At 36.7% G+C, this 14,547-nt stretch overlaps 1 protein-coding gene across 3 annotated transcripts in view; it reads left to right on the top strand.

The window, feature by feature from the left end:
• Positions 1–14,547, top strand: part of NLGN4X (neuroligin 4, X-linked) — a 179,269-nt gene that overhangs the window by 20,982 nt on the left and 143,740 nt on the right. For all 3 annotated transcript variants that reach the window (XM_017828972.1, XM_017828973.1, XM_017828971.1), the window contains exon 2: positions 8,796–8,876. The gene's annotated coding sequence lies outside the window, so the exon portion shown is untranslated. The remainder of the gene's footprint in view (positions 1–8,795; positions 8,877–14,547) is intronic.

Below are 14,547 nucleotides of genomic sequence, written 5' to 3'. Positions count from 1 at the left end.
GCATATATCCCATTTCATGTAATTACATTTTTTGTAGTGCTGGAAGAAGATGGAGCTGTTTCTTTTCCTCTGTGACTTTCCATTGGTAGGCAGCTGATTCTATATGATGATTTAATTAAATTAGGAAAGAGTTAAAATATGTTTCTTCCCTTGTCTCTTTTGAGGACAGAACAATGCCTGGGGATATAGGACTGTAGCAATCCCTGTTCTACTTGACTTGAATCAGGCTTTTGCTCAGTTATCACGAAAGATATTCACTTGAGATGTCAGAGATTATAGTTCAAGCTGTTCTTTAGCTGCTAATACCAAATGACTCTGCTCTATAAGGAGAAATAATGATCTGAGTAATTGATGTACTGATTCACTGGCATGAATTAGATATAACCAAACATTGAACATCTGCTATAACCTTTGCAACTGGAGTCTGACTTCTTTGAATCAGGAAAGACTGCTGTGTTGATGGCATATTCTGTCTGTCTTGAAAAAAGTACCTATATTTACAGATCACTGAAGAACAGAATAACTGACTGTTTGGGGTTGGAAGGGACCTCTGGAAATCATTTCATCCAAATTCTGTGCTCAAGCAGAGACATGTACAGCTGTTTGTCTACGACTATGTCCAGACAATGTTTGAATATCTCCAAGGAAGGAGACCTTACATCTCTCAGAGCAACCTGTGCCAGTGCTTGGTCACCCTTACAGTAGGAAAGTGTTTCCTGATATTCAGAGGGAACCTTCTGTGTTTCAGTTTGTGCCCATTGCCTCTGGTCCTATTACTGAGCACCATTCAACACCTGAAATTTTGAATTAAGAAATTTCCTTCTAGAGAAATCTAGAGAAATTGAGAGAAATCTATTTAATCAATACTTGAATGCTTTTAATCACACTGATTGTTTTCAAAGGCTTCTAAGATGATCATATCAGATTGCTGTTGTACTTTGGGTTTGTTACTCTCTACTCCCCAACTTCCTCACAAGTTGTTTTTGAGAAAAGATTGTTCATTCTTCTTCACCAATCATTTTTAGACAAGTAAGGAGGCTGGAAACATGCTTTTGCAGTTTAAATCATGTCGGTTTTTAGTCCATAGGTCTATATAGGATGTGGTTGTGTCTGCCCTTATCTTGTGATGATAATCTCTACAGAGATAAAAACTGCTTAGAATAAACAAATTATTAAATACCTTTTGGAAGGAGAAGAGGCAAGTGATAGGGAGGAAGAGAAAAAGTCAAGTTAAATGAAAGGGATCTATGTCTAAATGGACCAAGACTGTAGTCCAGTGATAACACCTCTCTACATTCATTGTGGTTTGAGACATTTATTTTCACCTGATGATTTATTGCAAAATGCAGAAAGATGAAACTAGTAACCTCATTGCCCTTTCTTTATATAATGCTTTCTACTAGGATGAAAGACCTTCTTACTATATTTCATTTTTGATTGCTCAATTTTTGGACACGTTCATGTGTTAAAATTTCAGTTAGATAATCTCAAAGTTTAGCAAGGTTTGTAAAGAGAGGTAATGACACTCATTTTACTAAAAAAATATACTTAGATAAAATGTTGAGGTTTTGGATGAAGAAGACCATCTCCTAAGGGGCTGAAACCAAAGCAATGAACTTTACACTGAATACTTACTAGCAACAAATGTTCTGAGCTTACCTCCTAAGGGCATTTAGAACTCCTTTCACAACATAATTATCAATTAGACAATTTGAGAGGCAGCACCTCTGTAGCAGATGTAAATGCTAAGTAGGTGGCTCAGTCATGTAAAACCAGTGAAGATAGGTTATAACAAAAAATGAAAGCTTCTCCAGAGAACAGACACAGAGGTCTTTGTGGAGTCCGTAATTTTGAGTACTCACCGAAGTTAAGGAATTTAGTGCCTAGGTGTATCTCAAAAGTTTTAGTTGGTCTGGGTGGAGAAACAGAAAATAGAAGAATACTAGTCGTAACTAGTTTCTCATCTTGACTGATAGTGTGAGTTTATTCTGCTGCAGTGTTTGGTGTGGGTTTTTGTTTGTGCTTTTGTTTACTTTCAGTCCTCAGAGTTTCTGTGCTGGTGGCTGAGTTAAATTATACTGTGATCTCAGGAAATTTGGATTTTAGGGATTATGTTATGGATAGAATAACAGCTGCTGCAAGAAGGATATGTTCCTCATTTGTCTGTCATCGTGGGTCTGGTCAAAGTAGGATTTTTTTGCTGTGTGAGCAGTTCACTTGCAGTTCTGAATTAGTAACTTTGTGTCATGGCATCGTAGGGTCCAGAAATGTCAGAGGCTCCCCATGGAAGGCATCAGAGCAGGTCCTGTCAGCCAGGGCCTGTCTCCCCCACCAGCCAGGAGCAGGGCAGCCAGGGGCACTGGGGCAGCCTCAGCCCTGGGCATCAGGCACCTCTGTCAGGCTGAGGCCAGGCTGGACCATTCGCCCGATGGTGGTCCCGTCTAAGCAGGGCCATGTCTGGGCAGGGCAGGGCTGTGGGGAGCTGGAGACCGGCCCTGCTGTGGCACTTCTGGGTAGGGGCTGGCAGCCCTGGGGGGCTGACAAGGACTCCTGGGCCCTGGAGAGGGTGAGGGGAACCCCAGGGACAGTCAGAGCTGGTGGTGCCCTCAGGGACATGCTGGGTTGAAATGCCTTTTGCCAGAACTTGTTTTGGAGGTGCAATAGAGATGGGTCGCATTCTATGATTTGCCTCTAACATACTAGTTTCATTCTGGAGAACTGAGAAACAGAATGAAGGTGAAAATGAGTAAGAGCTCAGTTTTCAAGAGAAGGAGGTCTCAGAACCTCTGCCATTGTTGCCGTCAGTTGGGACCCTCTGCCTTGTAGCCCTGGCAATTTCTGTTATGTCGACACTGAGCTGGAATAGCCTCCCTGTGCGTGTCCTGTCTATCAGAAAGGTGTTTTGATAGTATAGAAATGAAAATTTATGCAGCTAGATAGGAAAATCCCTAAGTGCAGACAGATTTTGATGCGCTTATTTCAGTTTGATGGTTGGGATTGCAATTTCTCTCACCTTATGCTGCCTTTTTGTGGGGTGTGGGAAAAACAGCTTAGTGGCTTAACCAGCAATGATAGTATCTGATACATCACTTATGTAAAGTGAAGAAAAAAACTTTTCCACTTTTGAGAGGGTTTTCATTTATGAATTTTTCTTGAATGAATTTTTAGTCATTCCAGTCTTTCTGGCTATGAAAATTTTAAGGGAATTTCTTCCTGAATTACATGGGATATAGAAAAAAAAAATCATAAGGGAGAAAGGCAGATATATTTATCAGAGTTTGCTTGTACATAGAGAGGCATATCTAATTTTATCGAAGGTAATTGCTTTACTAGTAATAACTTGGAAGAGACAGAGATAATTAACATTACGTCAAGCATAGCGAGAGCCTTGCTGTAATAGCTGTTTAAGTGCCTTTTCATACATTTCTTGCTGTTAGTTTCAGAAACAGAAATAATATTAAAAGGCCTAAGGAGACTTAACTAGATACTTGAAGTGAGGACTAAAAGATGATCTGAACTCCATGCCACTGGGTGGATTATTCTGTCTTCTGTTCATTTGATTCCCTGTCTGCAGCCTCTGAATGCTGTACCTTGACAAGCTTGAGGGCTATTATGTGGAGCTCTTGCTGTTCCATCTGATCTTTAATTTCAATATGTCTCAGCGTGGTCTTGAAGCTCTCTTTGGATTTTGTTTCTTTGACTTCAGTTTTGTCCTTAGTGCTTTTTTTTTTTTTAATCTTTTACCCTCTACTTTCTGCCGTCTTTCTCCCTTAACTGTATTTCAGCCTCTTTTTCCTCCTCCTCCTTAATCTCAAGCTTGGCCTTTCTCTTATCCCTGCCTTGAGATTCAGCCTTTTCTTTTGACACAGGACTAGCACTCTCCCCTTCTCTTTGACCTTAGACTTAGCATTTCTCATGTCCTTTGGTTTTTCTATGTCTTGTTCTACACACTTTTTTAGCATTGTTACTTTCTGGCCTGGAGTTTCCCTAAGGGGATTTATCATTCCATTTACCATTCAGAATTTCTTAACACGGCAAATAACTCTCTTCTGCATCATCAGCATTTCTCTGGTGTGTGTTGCTGTTTTGGGCTGAAGCTTCATGAGATTAATTCTTCCTGACTTCTCATAGCAGTTTGCAAATTCTTGAGATTTGTTTTGTTTGATTCAAAATGAGTCTAACATCTTTGTTTCTAGCCTGCTTGTTGTATTTTGGGTTTATTTTGTTGTTGTTTTTTTTTTAATTTGTTTTAAGTTTGATATGGTTTTTTTCCACCTCAGCATGTTTATCTTTTTCTGGAACTTTTCAAGTTTTTGATCTGTAGTATTAATTATTAGGTTTGTTTATAACTTCATTGTACCAATACTGTCACCCTTTCATTCTTTAAATTTTTTAATGAAATGTGTATTATATGCTAATCAGATATTTACCTTCAATTATTCTCCTGATGTGGAGAAGATTTTAATCTGTCTTATCTACTGTATCACATATGACATCTTTGTTTTGGCACGTGGTTCAGGATGATTCTGATATAGCCCACATGAGTAATTAACCTATGTTTTGCCAATCACGTTAGCAAAGACTCGTATCTAAACAATTCTGAAGACAAGAAGATTTCTCAAGAAATGTTAGTACTTTTCTGAAGAAATAAGGTCCACTGCAAATTCACATTACTTGTTCCTAGCTGCCATCATGCCTTACACACACAGCTTCATTCTTCCTCCCCATCTGCATCCTGTGGAGAGGGCATCAACCTTTCCATTTCTCTGTTATTCCTGCTCTGCTGCTGCAGTTGTATGTTTGGTAGCAGCCCATTTTCTCTGAAGAGCATTCTCTGTTTATTGCTCATGTTAGGCTGTTCTGCCTGCTTACTCTGTTCATCTTTGGTCTCTGCTAGAGCTTTTCCTGCCCTTAGGCCTTGCCGCAGATTTGAACAATCCTATTCTTTCTTTTTCTTGTAGTTTCTCTCTGAAGCCACCCACCCATTTTGTGGAATATTTTAGTTACTTGTGGCTGAGCATACAGTCCCTCACCTCTGACTTCAGAGGAGTGTCAGTCTTTTTTCCTGGTTTCTCTGACTATGCTACCACAAGGGCATTGTTATGGGACAGGCAGAAGTCAAGACCAGAAGTACAAAGAGGTTCATAGGTTTGACTATTCAAAACAGAAATGGATGAGCAGAGAATCACGAGGAAATTACTATGTCAGAGAGAGAAAGAAGAAACACAGGTTTCACCATATCTTTCTGATCTGCTTGAAGACAAGGAGTATAACTCAAAATATGTACATTTCGAGGGAGTTGTGTAGATGAGAGACTTCCTGTCTTCTTCTGGTGTGCTGCTTTCAATCAAGTTTGAGAATGGGTTTGCAAAATGGGAGCTTTTTACTTGTTGGTGAATTTCTTCTCTTTAGGCAAAAAGAGAGTTACTGCATATTTAGCAAAGGAAAAGTTACATTTCACTGTCTTTGCATTATTTGATACTTAATTACATTTGGTTCAAGTAAAGAAAATAAAATACCACCACTCATTTCTTAGATATCAGAAAATCAACGTTACCTCAGTTGGAGTATGTGAAGAGCTGGTTGTTCGTTTTCTAACTTAAAGCCCAAACTGTTTGACCCATGAAGATTAATAAGTCTTCTAAATTCAGGATGCCTATTTTTTCCGACTAAATACAAAGGAAGCCTATGGCCAGATTTAGTTATTTTGCTTTCAAATACCTTAATTAATGACAAAAATTATTTCATTTGCATATTTCTGATACTCTTCTAGCTGGTTTGTGTCTATTTCCTGCTGTGAGATCTACCTCTAGCTGGCTTTCCTCTTATGAACAACCCTCTCCTCCCAAACTGCCCAGACAATAAACAGTTGAAATAGCAACATCTGCTTAGCTGAAGTTATGACTTCTGGACTATTGATGTGGAGAGAACATCATAGAATTACCTGGATGCATTTGCTCATGCTCTCAGGCACGTGGTGTGATTCTTGGGGTGTTCTGTGCAGGGCCAGGAATTGGACTCAATGATCCGGATGGGTCCCTTCCAACTCAGCATATCCTATGATTCTATGACCCATTGTTTAATCACTGATTTTATGTTTATAGTTCAAAAGATTTGAAAATTTAATTGCTATGAAAAGTGTCAATACATGGGAAGTTTTCCAATTTAGCAGTGGAGAGCTTATGAAAATTTTCAAAAGAAAGAACTTGATATGAAGCTGAATCAATGGGAAAAAGGGGGTAAACACTGTAAAAGTTACAGATTTAAAGATGTATTTAGCGATGCTAAGATCGAATTCAAAAGAGTACATTTTCTTAGAGAGACCTCGTGAACCTGTCTGCTCAAACAGAAGTTAATTACAATAGTCCAGTAATTGTGTTGAATAAAATTGGTTATCGAAGAATATATCTAGGCTTATATCTAGGTATTGCCAAGAGCTGTCAGAGGTTTTGGAGTGAGTGAGTCATCATGTTCAAAACAAAATAAAACAAACTTTTTATGAGACAGAGATTTTATTCCACAGATTCATAGAATATGCTAAGTTGGAAAGGCACCACAAGGATCATTGAATCCAATTCTTAAGCCTGCAGAGGACCATCTCTAAGAGTCACACCATGTGCCTGAGAGTATCATCCAAATGCTTCTTGAACTCTGGCAGGCTTGGTACTGTGACCTCTTCCCTGGGGAACCTGTTCCAGTGATCAACCACCCTCTGGCTGAAGAACCTTTTTCTAATATCCAACCTAAACCTCCCCTGACATATTTCTCAGGTAAAGACTAAAATAACTGTGTAAATATAATACCTGAATGTCAGTCTTAGTTGTTTCTTATGTATCACCTATAACATCAGAGATAGTTGTGATAATTCTGAGAAATGAATCAAATAAGTAGTCTTAAACTGGGTAACATTAAAACTAGGGTGATTATAGCACCATTGGATTCAAGTTAAATATGCATCTGTGGAATGGTGAGCAAACCTGTTATAGATTTCAGAAAAATATGCCTAGAAGAACTGCCAGGTTCCTTTAATATTTTTCTTAAAATTTTATAATTATGAGGAAATCAGTTGTCACAAATATGAAAATAAAATAGCTCTTCAAATAATAAAAGTATATGTAGATGATGCCTAAATTTTTGCTTCAAATTTAAATTCTAGTCTTTTAATATGTGTGCCCATGCTTCCTGATACAAAGGAAGTGCAGTATTTGCTGTTGTTTTTTTGAGAACAATTGACTATTAAAGTCTAAACATGATCTGTAAATGCACAGTGTGGTTTACTAGAATATATAAAGTTTAAACTATTAATCTAGTTGTCGACAAAAATCAGTCTGTCAAGGGTAACTAGAAAACATTGTAAGACAATCTGAAGGCGAGAAAGATAAACCCATAGGTACAAAGATAAACTTGGAAAACCTAATGCACAAATAGTACTTTCTTCATTCATTTTTATACTTGAAAGCTGGAGACTATTTTAGTATCATGGAGAGACAGTAAATGCAATCCTTGTGTTTACCAGTAAAGCTGAGTTTTGTTCTGTTCTATTCCTGTAGCAAGAATTAAGCTGTAAAGGTTGCTGAAATAAAGAAATGCAAGTTTAGAATAACTGAGAAGGGAAGCTGTGTTAGCCTTAGCAGATTTTCACTGCCATTCACAGCCATTCCTTAAATCCGTCCTTATTTCTTATATTCTAGGTTTAATCACCTATTAGTGTTGGAGAATTGGAATGGCTGTCAGAGTCTATGTGAGCAGTGAAATCTCCAGTAAAAGTGCCATTGTCACAGGGAGAGATTTAAGACATTACTGTAGCTTGCAATAAAGATTGTCCTAAACTTCAACATCTGATTCCTCAACGGGTGTGCACGAAAAGTTGCAGCATTGCCAAGCTTCTCCTGTACCAAGTGTCCAGATGGACACTTTGACAGTTTAGCTAGGGTGTTTCACACATTCCTTATTCATAAGGAATTCTGCTTAGCTTCCATATTTCAGAATTTCTCCTTTCCAAACATGTATTTAGATAGACATCCACTGGTACTTATTTCCAATTTATGAAGATAATCACTGTGTTTACATAGAATTGAGACCTGCGTTTGCAGCTGTTACAATGAATTGCACTTACAGGGAGTGGTTTGGCTGTAGTGAGTCAAAACATTCATGAGAAAGTATTCATTTTGTTTTAAATTGCAGAATCTGCAGTCTCTGCGAGGATCGACTTAGTGAAAATAAGAATAAATGATAAGAAGTGCCTTGGTACTTTATGAGAAAAACAGAAATAAATATACAGACAGTGCATGAGTTTCTCCTGCAAAATGTATGTGGCTATAAATGCCATAAAATCAACTTTGTTGCCTTTTGACAGAAGAAAAGTATTTCTTCTAATAGAGTCTTGAGATATATTAAAATTACCTGAAATAACTTTCTTGACACTATTAAGGTTTGAGTATTAAGTTGCAGTGTCTCAAGATAGTCCTGACAGAACAGACAGTTGATAAATATTGGTATTTATATCTAAATAGTCTATCTAAAATGGATAGACTTTTGAGAAATAGTCTATCCATTGAAATGTCATTTGAAGGGTAAACTACAGTTTTGAATTACACATAAGAAAGAATAAAAAACAGTCAAATGTCTTTTATAAAAAATATTTTAATTTTTTCTTTTATATTTGAATATGTATAACATCTGTTACTACAGGTGATTTACTAAGTAACCTTTTGTTCACTATTTGTGACTCATAAGCATGGGGTTTTTTTAATTAATTTATTGAAGAGCACTCACTATATATTTCTTCCCGACAGGAAAAACTGCTGTAACGAAAATGACACCATGCTTCCTCCTATGGGGGAATTTTGAAGCCTTCTCAAAAATACAACACAGTGGTAAGTACTAAAAATATGTTCATAACAATTCTGTTTTCTGTAAAAATGTGTAAAAGAAATGATAGCAATTCTCTGTTGCTGGTGTTCTTAAACGTGTTTGAAATATATCTTTGCAATATACACATCCAGTTAAAATGTTTGTTTCATACTATGGGATATGGAATAGAGTGCATTCTCAACAACAGTGCTCTTTATGTGCTTATTCATGATAAGCATTAGTTATTATTATTTTTCAGTTTTGTAAATATTGAATGATAACAAATAGTTTGTAGTTAAAAGACACGGGATTAAACTAGGCTATTGTGCCACTGCTACTCAGCAAGGTTTGAGGTTTCCAGGCCACAGTGTTCCAGATAGAGCTGACAGTCTCCAATTTGCAAGAAGAAGTTGGGTTTCTAAGTTCTTATGGGCTGTATTAAAAAAGGGCTTGGTTGGTGTTTCATATTGCTATCATAAAGATCTACTTTTTTCCTCTCATTTTGTTAGCAAAATATGAAATAACATAATTTAATATATATGTAGCGTACACACAGACACACACATAGATAGTTATATGTATATGTATATATATATATACATACATATATAAACATTCTTATTATATCAATATGAAATATGTGACAAGGTTTTAATTTAGAAATCTATGCATAGAATATAGTCTATTTATAAAACATCTTAATCTAATTACCATTCATTCATGCTGTGCCTGACACGCCGATTAATGAGAAGGGAATGACCAGAAGAGTTTCTCTGATGCACATTCTTCTTTCTCACTTTATATTATATAGGAACTTCAAAGCAAATGTGACTTTTTCTGTAATCATTGCCCTAGCTGTAGTACAATGACGTTTCAATTTCATATTAACACTGGGTCCTAAATTCAAGGAGAAGGAATAGTAATAGATCTGATGCGATAATAAAGTTGTGAATAAGCAATAATTCAAAGTATGACAGGTTAGTTATGAGAATCAAGGGTACCATTATGTGAAGTGTAAAATTCAGACAAAGAAAATAACAGCTTTGAAAACTCCTGTGACTTTTGCATCACTGAACCATGTTTATTCCAATTTGTAGCAATTTAAATATAATTGAATAAAAAATAATTCATGAACAGGAACCTGTTTAATAGTTTAGCATCCACAGTGATTGTGATAATAGCTGAATTCTTAGGGGTTAGTATAGCGAGTAGTACAATGTGCATGAATGCCATACATAAAATTCAATTACTTACTCCACTTCAGAGAACTCGGGACATTTTTTTCAGGAAAAAGGCAAGCACCTGATATAAAGAATACAAGGTGAATATCAAGAGTACAAAGCTCACGAGTACAAAGATGAAATAATAATTTCTTTGGAACTAACAAATTTTGGTAGGTTTACATTGTCTTGCACTAGAATAAGCCACAGCCATTTCCGGGAAGGGAAAATCTTATCTCTAGATCTATCTCAATACACTGAGATAGACCACGGAAGCTGGGGAGAGGAGTCTGAAGGGGAAAGTGAGGGATAGTGTAATTTTAGTTTTCCTCTGTTTTCTCAGCATTGTGTTTGTTCTTCATAACACAGGAAAGAAAAGCCAGAGAGAAGGAGTAGAAAGGGAAGAAAACAACATTAAAACAGAAAAGTGAGATGGAGCCTCTTGATATCTGGCTTTTAAATCACACTGCAAGTTAGTGGACATCAGAAGCCAGCAGTGCCTTTTGAAAATTTCGTTGTTCATGTGAAGTGATAATTGGAGTATATATTAAAAAAAACAAACAAGCAACAAACAACAGGAGAGTAGAAAATGAAGTTATAAATCAGCACCAAATTTATTTCAGCTTCTCTGCTTGCTAATTTCCTGAAATATAAGTAGCCACAGATATTTCTATTCAACTACCACCCCCAAGGTACTCAAAGACACACAACAGAAATGTGAAAATATGTGTTAGTTTCAAATTTTGTCTGGAAAAAGGTTGTATTATGAGATTTTTTTCAGGGGACAAATAGAAATGGATCTGAAGGCTTTCAGGAAAATGTATAACCCAAGCGAAACTAATTTTGAAGTTGTATTTGCAGCAGACATTAGGGATACATTTGGATGAATAAGAGAAGCGTGTGTATAATTATCAGTGTTGGTTCCAAAAAAACAACTAGACGTGGTAGCTTGGACAGACTGTAACTGTGATTTTTGTTATACTGTACTCTTATATTTAAGAAAAATACAGAAAGAAATCCCTAAATCTTGAACACTTTTACTTCTTACTTGCTATCATTTTCATCCAGAATTACAGATAAAAATCTTCAACATAAACCATCGATCTTCCTCAAGAAGCAAAAACATTATGTTTGGAGTATGCAAGAAAGGCTTTCTGGCAATGCACAATATAGTAGTAAAAACTGAAGCAAAAAAATGGCCCATGCTTTGTCCTAAGATTTTGATCTTACATCAGAAGTGTGAGTTTAAATGGTGGGATTTCATTCTAGAATACCAACCTGACAGCTGAATGTGCAGATGGAGCCCTGTGGTAGTCTGTGAAGTGCTGTGTTGTTTCTTTGATGTAGCCACATACTGTCAGATTCTTGATCATGTTCTCAGACTCTGATCAAGCCTTCTGTCTTGTATCATTTATGATAACAAATGTGAAGGAAAAATAAAGCCTTCATATTAGAAGGCAGGAATAAATCATTCCAGTTCTAGTCTGGAGAGTTTCAGGAAACAGATCAACTCTTAATTCTCTGAGGAAAATCAGAGCACAATATAACTCTCACTCGTAGAGCTGTCAGCTCTCCTCAGCCTACTTTTCAGCTGTTCGGATTTAGTGTTGTTGATCAAGATCTTTGCTTTCCTCTTGTCAGAGTTTATGGCTGTAAATGGAAGTGTGCTTAGCTGAGCAGTCCAACCTCTGGTTAAGCAACGCCTTCAACTCCTCCAGTTTTCTTTTCAGGCTCTCATTGTATTTTACACTCTTAGGTGGAAGAAGAATGCTCCTCACATTTTTTCTGTCTTAATGAAACAGCACAATTTTAGCATGGAAATCCATCAATTAAGTAGGCTCCTAAGAGCAGTACTATTATATATATAGGCTCTGCTGCCATTATAGTGTATATTCTTCCTACCAATTCTCTTAATTTTGAAACAGAAGTAAGGAAGAGAAGAAATAAGTTTAAATCCTTCCTTTTATAATGATAGAAGGTATGTTTTCCATGGCGAAAAATAATTGATAAGCAGGAGCAATTGATGAAATTATCAGCTGAACATCTCAGAACTGATTGTCTGGTCATGTTAATTAATTGAGGCTAATGCTCAGTATTTCAGTAGGTTTCCAAATTGGAAACTGAACCTTCTTCAAGAAATTTTAGTAGTGTAAATTGAGTTTAACACCTACTGTTTGGAAATTTAACCTGACTTTAATGAGATTTTGCCTAGATTTGTTTGCAGGATGTTCCACAACTCTCTCTGTCTATACATTCGTTTCCAGGGAGTCCTAAATCCATTGCAGTTAACTGTGGCTCAGTTAATATAGAAAAAATAAGTAAAGCTGCATCATCTGCTTTACTCTGAGATGTTACCGATAAATCTAATCTTAGAAAAATCTGTTACATCACTGATACTGTGGTGTATTTTCCATTAAAGGTGGAGACCTTCTGTGAGTAGTGGAATCAAAACATTTGGATTCTTTAATGAATATAAATGATTCCTTGCCTCCATTTGAATTCAAAGTGATGTATCCATTAATTTTTTATCCCAATATTTAGTTATCTCTTATAGTATGACTGACCTAAAGTACCTGAAAGCAGGTAAACCCTAATGATCTCCATCAATATGTGAATTTATGAAGAACCCAAGTGAGAAATGGAAATATGAAGCATTTGCAAATGTTATTCAATTATGAAATAACAAACACTAAAACTTTCCAGGTCATTAAATTTACTTTCAGATGGCAAGGTATTGAGTAATTTTATCACTTCTACCTAAATTCATTAGCTTTGCTGACAGCTTTTGGGAGCTAGTTAAATAATTTTATAAAAGTATGAGTCATGGTTGTCTTAAATCTTTAAGAAACATAAACTATTCTTATCTAAGTAACATTTCCATAAATACAATTGATTTTGTAGAAAATTAATTTGAACAAAATATTACAAAAAGTATTGTACAACAATAACAAAGAATGGTTAAAATTGTCTAATTTCAGCATTATACAGACTGCATGGATAATAGGAGTTCACTGAATCATAACATCATGACTAATAAGTAAAAGTGAAATAGAAAATAATCACACTGTTTTGCATAGGCGGCTCATTTGATTGATTACAGGTATTTTTTGAAGTTCAGTCATGTTCAATTCAAAGAACTAGAGTGCAAATTTTACTATCTCAGTGTTTGAACTTGAATATGTTTTATCACTGTGACTCATATAATTTAAATCTACTGTACTGAACAATGGGTAGTGATGCTATATCCGTTGCTACAGGGAACTTTAAACTCTTAAAAAGTTCAAAACAGCTCAGTGTTTTTTTTTTTTTTTTTTACAGAACAGTAGAGTTTTTGAGCACAAGGTTCCAGTGTAAATTAATTACTTGTAATCAGTCTTCCTCATCCTGTCAAGGTTCAAAACACACTGCAACTGCATTATTAATCACAAGACTGTGATTTGTTTGTTTTGTTTGGACAACTCAGTAGTTAATGGGAAGGGAAGACCATCTATATCTCTTAATATATATCCTTTTACCTGCCATTCAGCAGCTACCTTCCTTCTTTTTTGTATAAAAGGAATAGCCCTGTATAACAGGAAAATCTTGTGTCCTTTTGGCATTTCCATGACTTAATTTGAGCTCTGTACCCTGAAGTTCAAGTTTCTTTTAGAAATAACTGACAGAAAATGATCTCTGATATCATCAGCTCCAGATTCTAAAAGCAGGAGATGACTGTATCATGCAATCCTTTTTATACAGCCTGTAATATAGGTTATGAAGCCAAGGGCTACATTGGTTACTGGTGGAAACCAGTAATGAACGATGTCTCTCAAGGGTCCATACTGGTGGGACCATGCTAATAAATATCTTCATCAGTAGCATAGACGATGGGACTGAGTGCACCGTCATCAAGTATAAGGATGACATCAAGATAAGCGGTGCAATTGATTCACTTGAAGGAAGGAATGCCATCCCAAGGGGACCTCAACAGGCTGGAGGAATGAATCCATGAGAAATTCTTGAAGTTCAGCAAGACCAGTATAAGGTCTTGCACCTGTGTCATGGCAATCCCCAATATCAGTAGGGGCTGGATGGTGAATGGATTGAAAGTAGCCTTGTGGAAAAGGACTTGAGGATACTGGTGGATGAAAAACTGATTATGAGTCAGCAGTGTGCACTTGCAGCTGAGAAAACAAACGGTATCCTGGACTGTATCAAAAGCAGCATGGCCAGCAGGTTGAAGGAGGTGATTCTGACCCTTCACTCTGCTCCGGTGAAACCCCACTGGGGTACTTCATCCAGCTCTGGGGTCTCCAGTACAAGAAAGATATGGACATGTTAGAGCAGGTCCAGAGGAGCACCACCAAGATGATCAGAGGACTGGAGCACCTCCCCTGTGAAGACAGGCTGAGATGGAGTAGTTCAGCCTGGAGAATAGAAGGTGCTCATGAGAGCTAACTGCAGCCTTTCAGTATATAAAAAGGGCTGATAAGGA

Source organism: Lepidothrix coronata, unplaced genomic scaffold (genome assembly GCF_001604755.1).
Source record: "Lepidothrix coronata isolate B3197 unplaced genomic scaffold, Lepidothrix_coronata-1.0 Scaffold155, whole genome shotgun sequence".
Classification (NCBI taxonomy): domain Eukaryota; kingdom Metazoa; phylum Chordata; class Aves; order Passeriformes; family Pipridae; genus Lepidothrix; species Lepidothrix coronata.
Note: the sequence above shows the minus strand (reverse complement) of the source record. Positions and strands in the feature narration are given on the sequence as shown.